General features: G+C 40.0%; 1 pseudogene; it reads right to left on the reverse strand.

Annotated features, from left to right (window-relative positions):
* Nucleotides 1-262: 262 nt before the first annotated feature.
* On the reverse strand, nt 263-2,043 carry LOC105740067 (annotated as a pseudogene).
* Between the last annotated feature and the right edge of the window lie 6,421 nt (nt 2,044-8,464).

Consider the following 8,464-nt stretch of genomic DNA (forward strand, 5'->3'; position numbering starts at 1 on the left):
GGATCTGATTTTATTTATCACCTTTGCTGTATATCTGTATTCAACAAAGGCGTGTTTGTAACAAATTGCTTTAGCAACCATTATGTGGCAGTAAAATAAAGGATTGATATCTTTAAAGCTATAATTATTTATGTATAAACAGTTTAAAGGTTAAACTTTCCTCAAACAAACAAAAAACCAGGTGACATCCCGGGATGTGAGGGGCTGAGTCTCTCCTAGGTGCTGGGTAGCACCAGGCACTGGCTGCACAAGGCCAGGGAGGTTAGGTGGCAGCTCTCTAGAAACCCGACCACACAGAGCGCTACATTCCCTGTAGGGCATTCACTTCTTCCAAGTCCAGTTTGATATGTGGAACCTCATCATCTGGCTCCTTTTTCAAGGTCCTCCTGGGGAGGCAACCATGATAGGCAGAGGGCCACATTCTTCCTAGAATTCCACAACCTGGAGGCCCTTCTTACCTGCCAGCTGTTGACGGGTTTCTGACTGAGAGCCCATGGAAGAGGCCCCAGGTGAGGGGGAGCATACTGATGGACCCAGAGACCTTGGCATACATGTCTTTGATGCCAGCGAGCTGGCATATGGTGTTGATGGCCCTGTGGCAGCAGATCTTGTAACCTCTGGGTTGTTTCTTCATCTTGATATGCCTCCTTTTAAATCTTAATGAAATATCATGGAATATTGTATGGTCTTCATATCGTTCTATATAACGCAAATAGTGAATTGCTCTATTCTTTGCTTTTCTGAAAGCATCTATCCATTTAGTGGCTTTCCCAACAGCAAAACTTGAAGCTCGTTGTCCATTCCACACAGCCGGCAGGACACCTACCAATCTCTTTCTTCCCTCTTTTGCTGTCCTATTGAAAACATTTCCTACCTCAAGTATCCTGGTATCAAAATTACCATATGTTGCCGGGCGCAGTGGCTCAAGCCTGTAATCCCAGCACTTTGGGAGGCCGAGGCGGGCGGATCACAAGATCAGGAGATGGAGACCATCCTGGCTAACGCAGTGAAACCCCGTCTCTACCAAAAATACAAAAAATTAGCCGGGCGTGGTGGCGGGCGCCTGTAGTCCCGCGTAGCGGGAGGCTGAGGCAGGAGAATGGCGTGAACCCGGGAGGCGGAGCTTGCAGTGAGCCGAGATCGCGCCACTGCACTCCAGCCTGGGCTACAGAGCGAGACTCCGTCTCAAAAAAAAAAACAAAAAACGAAGTTACCACATGTTTCTCTGTTGGGACCAGGGTCAAAGGGCTAAGACTAATGCCTCCCCACAAGTTTCCACTGCATCCTCGCTCTCATTTATCTTCATCCTCCTCTTCCGGTCCCATTCTTCTCTCTGCTGGGTCATGTTGGCCTCCTCCTTCTGTTTTTCCTTGTTTTTTTTGGGCAATGATCTGTACTGCTCCATTTTTAATAAAAGGGACATTCAGACCAGGCCACAGAAACCATAATGCCCTTCACCAATGATCTGACCCCTGTTCAAATCCTTTCTTCTCTTCTTTTTAGTTCTGCTGCCTCTTCCTTTTCTTGCTCCAGCACCAGTCTCTGCTAAAACACCTTTCCACAGCTCATCCGCAGTGGAATTTCCTAGACAGTCACCCAAATGTGCAGCAACTATAAAATCAATATCAAATTCCTGAGGAACTGAATTGAAAACTCAAATAAAACTGGTCAGCAAACAATGATCTGGTCTGTTACCAGCAAAAGAAAAAAAAGATGGAAGACTGTGATAAATGACAGCACTTCCAAATCTTCTCATCAGTGTATAATGTTAGTAAAACCATGAAAGCTGCTTGTTCATGTTAGAAGTAAGTCTCTAATCCTTGGAGGCAGCACTAACCCAGAAAAACAGTTTTAAAAAGACAGTGAGAGAATAAGAAGAAAGAAAAACTTTTGATATTGTTCCAGTTGGTGCAGATACTGACTAAAAGGAAGGTTTTTATTTGTTTTGAGAATACATTTTTAACGCATCTCACCATAAATATTATAGAGAACAGTTTTATATTTTGGCAACAATGGTGTCGTCTGGAAATGATGGCACTCCATAGTCAAGTAGTCTGTATGTGATTACAACTAAGTGATTTGCAGAAGTACCATCGTGACAGCTATCACATCCCTATGCATCTTATTATTCTTTCTTCAAATGTTTATTGGTTCCCTTTTATCTAAAAACTGAGGGCACAGGGTGCAAACAGACAGATAAATACACATGCTCCTAGAAGAAGTTGCAGATGTAATCGATTTTGCTTCTAGGGATAGAGGAAAGGCTGGGAAAAGTAGGAGCAGCCTAATCTAGTTTCAGGAATGGTTACGGTTTGATGAGTAGGTGGAGATGGGTGGGAAATGAGAGATTTTCCAGACAGAATAATGAGTGCAAAGGCCTGAGGAATGTAAACATCAGTAAGGTCAGACCTACTGAATTTGCTGAAGATCAATGGTGGGAGTTGCAGCTCAGATAAGTATGAAGATGTAGGCTGGAGCCAAATGTGGAGGGCCTTATATTTGAAGCTAAGCAATGGGACTTTATCCCGCTGGCAGGTGCGTCTCTTCAGTGTGTATAAGAATGAACTGAAACTTGTTAAAATGCCCAACTCTGAAAAATTCTCATTCAGTAGGTCTAGGATGAGGTTCAGAAAATCATGTGTAGCAAAAATGCTGGGTGATGTTTTTTAAGATAGTCTTTGTTCAAAAATCAGCCGGGCGTGGTGCCAGGCGCCTATATAGTCACTGCTACTCAGGAGGCTGAGGCAGGAGAATGGCGTGAACCCGGGAGGCGGAGCTTGCAGTGAGCGGAGATCGCGTCACTGCACTCCAGCCTGGACGACAGAGTAAGACTCCGTCTCAAAAAAAAAAAAAGATAGTCTTTGTTCATACCTTAAGGAAACAGCAGTTGTGGGATGTTGAGGCATTCTAACCAGAAGCACAACACTCTGCAAGATCATTTGGGGTGAGGAAAAGAAGCAAATTGGAAACACTTGTTCTAACTTGAAAGTACAGTTTTTTTGTAAAACCCATGGTCTGGGATGAAGGAGACCTGGATTCCTGCTTTGTCTACTTCACTGATGAGTTCTGTTTCTTAAGAGCAGTTGTCAAACTTATTTGACTTTCATTTGCGCCTTCTTTCTAAGTAGATAAGTATTAAGGGTAAAGATGCTTTAAATATATTTATGCTACTCAAATGGAAGCTTTATAATTATAAACAATGCAAATGTTACAGGCTGACCAGATCAAGGATGTGACCCAAATTAGAAAATATAAAGTATTAGTGGATGCCATGATTTGTGAGACAGCCGCTGGAGTATCCTTCATAGTAGAACTTGATGTTTGGAATTTGAATATAGGTTCTCAGACCAAAAGAAGAAAGATATGGTTAGAACTTACCCTTGGTGTTCTCTCAATGGCTTACTTACCATTACAAATGAAAAGAGTTAACATGTACATAAGAGCTCTTTGCCAGGAACTGTTAAAGCATTTTACATAAATTATCTCATTTAATTATCCCATAGCCCCGTACATATAAATATATCTTAATTTTTTAGTTGAAAGTACTGGCACCAGAGATGTCAGACAACTATCCCAAGGAAGCATTAGTAGTTAGAAACTAGAGCTGGGATTCCAACTGATGCTGTCCGACTCTAAAATCAGCACTTTTAACAACACCTTGATAAACTAGATGAGTCTCCCTTAATTTGGACATACACTAAAAATAGATTTGTTATGGATCACAAGCAGTCACTTAGATTTTGGTCTAATGTGTAATTCTCAGTTTCAATGATCTTTGCAAATGTAATATTAGTAGTTCGTGAGTTACGTAAATTGAAAATATCATCTGTCTCTTGTACAAAAATAAAAGCTTTGTCAAATTTATATTCACACACGTTGAAACAATGCATTCAGAGAACAATGCATTAATTTTATGTGGGAATTTAAATAGGTCCATGTGGGATAAAGATCAGACCGGTGTTCTCATGCAAAAATTACTGGAGTAATTGGACTAAAGTCAAGAAACCTGATTTCTCACACCAGCTCTGCTACTAAACACCTGTTGTTCAGAGGTAGCAAATTATCTCTTCTTTTTCTTTGCTTTTTTTTTTTTTAACCCCCTTATAGTATCACAGGACTAGACTAGGTAGCCTCCAGTATCCTTTTCAGTTCTAAAATTTTATGCTTAGATAATTATGAATAAACGTGTTGCCCATCCCTTGAGTTAAACATGAATGATGAATCATCTCGAGTCTGAAAAATATGGCTTTAATCTTATGTGACACCTCAAGCTCACGGTATCTCAGGAAAGCCCTACCAATCACATTTGGCTGCCATGCTTATGTAGTTTATGACCAGAATTGGTTTGCTTTAGATAACACACTCTTGTGCTGTACCACTGTTGCTAAGATACAGTTTTGTAAATAAATGTTATTTTAAATATACATCCTGGTGTGGGGAGAAAGAAATGTGAAAAGCAGTTGGCCAAAGATGTAAGCTATCTTTTGAGAGGACTGAGACAATGCTTTAGATAAACCTTTACAGGATCCACTTTTCAGCTCATCCTAAAATTATTTTGCTTTACCCTGAAACTGGGTGAAGGGAGGTTAAGAGTTTGGGGGTTTGGGAGAAAGAGTGATCAAGTCTAAGGTTACTGACAAGGATGAGTTGTTTTGTAACCCTAGTGATCTGTCCAGTTTGAAATGACACTGACACTGTTGCTGCAGGGCTCTGTGAGGACACTTGTTTTTTTTCCTCAACATTTCTGTCTCAGCCTTTCCATTAAAAATAAATAAATGAGAGAAACAGAAAGGGAGAGAATTTGATTGTTACCATTTATAATAGATTTTAAAAGTCCCCATTTTAGGAACCAGTATTGAAGGCTGAAGGGATTCCAACTGGGTGCCCCTGCTCCAGAGAGCAGGTGGCATGCAGGCTGCCTAATAAAGACAACAAAGTAAGTTGTTCCCCACGTGCTGAGCCCTAAGGGGGTCAGAATAGCCTGTCACTCCCTGATAACTCCTCCACCACTCCCTGAAAACCCACCATTAGACACCCACATCTTAAAGCCCCAATGACTCCTTGCTCGGGAGCCACTGCTGAAATGTGAGCACCTCCAGAGGAAAGAGGGAGGCATAACCACGCTCCAGCTGATGCTTCAGAGGGGATTTTCTGGGCAACTAGCTGTCAATAGGAGAGAAGGGTGGTGAGAGAAGAGAGGTCTGGAGGGTACCTTGCTTGCCAGGCAAGGGAGAAAAGGAGCTGGAAGTGTACCGTGGGGTTCCAAAGTCATATTTTGTCTGCCTCAACCATTTTGTCAAGGCCAGCTAACTGGCCTAATTAGTATTTGGTTTTGCGAATGAAGCCTGATCCATTAGCCTGTTTCATGTTGCTTTTATGACTCTAGACAAGATTCTTGTTAGCCACATTCAATGAATGTACCTCTTTGCTTCATTCCCCAAAACCGAGCTGACTTGTCCTATCTCTTAGCCTATGTGTACTCAGGAAATATAACTTAATTTTATGCTTATTAACTGTAAGTCCTTAAGCATCTGATAAGCTTCTGTGAGGACATTTAAAGTGTTGCCCTTACTGCAAAGGCCTTGATATGTCTTTGTAACCCTGACTAATTCAGAAGGGCCACATTGAGAAAGTGTTCATCATCCACTCACTCACTGACAGCAACTAACCCTTCAGGAACTCTCCCACAAACAGCGCTCTTCCTTGCACTCCTGGGGTCACTGCCTATTCCATGTCCAACTTCTTCACCAGACTTCAGGTGTCTGAGTCACAGGCTGGACTTCAATGTTTTAGTGTCACCTCCCCACCTTCCCCATCCCAGACATCCCCTGTTTGGTCCCAGTCCGTCCCTTTTCTTCTTTCCCTTTCCACTGACTCAGGATCACTGTTTTCCTGTTTATCTCCCTTCTCCAGGTTAGTAAAAGAGAACAGTAAAGAAATTACCCTGCTGGCAGATAAAAATTTAACTTGGAAATTACTGACATCTGGATTGCCTGGTTACTATAAGGACACACAAACCATGTACGTGTCCTGGGGAAAATGCTGAAAGAGGGTATTGGATATAGGATTCAGGTTGTTTTAGAGAAATGGAACAAAAAACAAAACAAATGACCAGACTATGAGGAATAGAAAGCTTGCCAAAAAGGGACACTAAAAAAACAGGTGAACGTAATAATGACAACAAACTCAGGAGTTCAAGGTGAACTGTCTTCAAATAGTCCTATAATTCTAAAGATTAGAGTATGTTATGTCTAGCCATTTCTTAGAATTTTCAATAATCCATATTTTATGGCTATGCAAATTTTAAAGACAATGGTTTGGTGTCAGCCAAATCTATGGTGGAGATGTTGCCCCACAATTTACTAGTTTTGTGATTTGGGGCTTTTGAGCTCTCTGAACCTTATTTTCCTTATCAAGAAAATCAAAATCAACTTCAAATAGTTGTTACGAAGAATGAAAGAAATGAGAATGCAAAAATTAGCACATGCCTGGCACCTAATGAGTAGGAAATAAAGGATAGCTGTTTTATGTACAATGTAATTAAATGCATATTGAGCCCTTTAAGTGCCAGGCACCATCCTAATCATTACATATGTATTGCCTCATTTAATATTCATATTACCTTATGAGGTAGAGACAATCATTTGTACATTTTTTTTCAGATGAGATGGTTGAGAAATATAAAGTTAAGTCATTCACCCAAGGTTACACACATGGTAAGTGGGAGAACTGGGATTTAAGCCCAGGCAATGGGCTCAAGAACCCACACTCTTAACTACTATTCTTTAAATAAATATGATTGCAAAATCTTAGAAATGAAAGACACTTGAAATAGTTCAGTACAACCCATCATTTACAGATGAGGGACGTGGGTTTCAGAGAATGAGTCAGAGTCATTAGTGAGTGACAGACCCAGGAGGAGCCACTTTTCTGTCTCTTGTGTCCTTGCCCGTGGCCTCCCTCTGCACTGAGAGAGCTTTCCCCACACGTGATAGACACTCATTGGGTTGTCCAAGCATTTTCAAGAGTGCAAACAAAAGAGTATTTATTTTAAGAAAAGGTTTTCATATGATTTAGATGGTTTATATAAACTGGTGAAATAAACCTGGCCTGGGGGAATTTCATTTCATCTGTAGCATTAGAAAAAAAAAGAATCAACAAAGCAGAAGGAAATGGAGAAGAGAGGAAGTTAACAGAATTCAAGCTAATTTTGATTTTTCACCATATCTCCAAATACGGGAAGGTATGGCCATTGGATTTTCGTCCTCAGTCTATCACTTACTAGGACTTCATCTGTATAAAGAAACAAGAGAGGGTACAGGAATGTTTAAATTTTTGGACTCGTTTTGCCTACATGTAATCTGGGGGATGTGTGTTCAGTTCCCTTAGTACTGGTCTCCAGTTGGCTATGTTATAAGACTGCAAGGGGTCTTTTATAAGAGTAGCTCTGAACTGTTCACATTGTGTAATTTATTCTTGACAACCATCCTGGGAGAGATGCAGTGGAGATTCAATGATCTCCTTCTGTTGGAGAGGAAAGTGAGGCTCAGAAAAGGTAAGTGGTATATATGCCAAGTCCCTACATTTACATTTTCATGTCATATTTTGGAGCATAGTTTCACGGATCACAACCTCTTTCTCTTTCTCTCAAGCATAGTGGCCTATGCCCCAGGAATGTAGCATAATGCATATTTACATCTATCTCTGTATAGGCAGGTGTAGATTAAATTGCAATATAATTGTCACAGCATTTGTCTCTATCTTAATGATAATACAGATGGAAAACTAATAAAGATGAGAGATTTTTCTTCTAAAAAAGACTTTTAAAGTTATGGAGTTGGAACATATAGTTACTGTAGACCCAATCACCACAAGTGCTAGCAATTGTCCATGTATATACAGAGACTTAAAGGCAAATTGAGAGGCAAGCAGTTAATTATTTAAATGCCTTAGAGCTATGTAGCAGCCCAGAGATAAAGGTTAACAGGAAAGTTTTCAATCACAACTTTATTGTGTAGGTATACACCATAAGCTAAACTTAACTCAAACACAATCCACCTTCAGACCTCTGAGCAGCAAGTTATATAGGGAAGGAAGGAAGACACAAGATTGAATGACATCAGCCCAGCAAGCTAGATAAATTTTCTTGATAAAGTATCATAGATTCAAATTTCAGATCAGCCTCTCTTTTCTTTCAGAGTTCTGAACAATTTTTGACAGAATTGCCCTATTTACTGGTTGCTCAGTTATAGGTAAATAGTTGCTATCTAAGACATCGAGTAACATTCAAGATTGTTTAGGGCCCTTAAAATAGTCTTGTTTTAGTATGACAAATTAATTATTTAATAATAATTATAATTATTAAAATTATATACTATATATTATTATATTATAATATATAGATTATTAATAATTATTTAATTTTTATGGCATTTGCATTAGTTAGGGTACAGGCTATGTTGTT

This window comes from Nomascus leucogenys, chromosome 7b (genome assembly GCF_006542625.1).
Source record: "Nomascus leucogenys isolate Asia chromosome 7b, Asia_NLE_v1, whole genome shotgun sequence".
Taxonomy (NCBI): Eukaryota; Metazoa; Chordata; class Mammalia; order Primates; family Hylobatidae; genus Nomascus; species Nomascus leucogenys.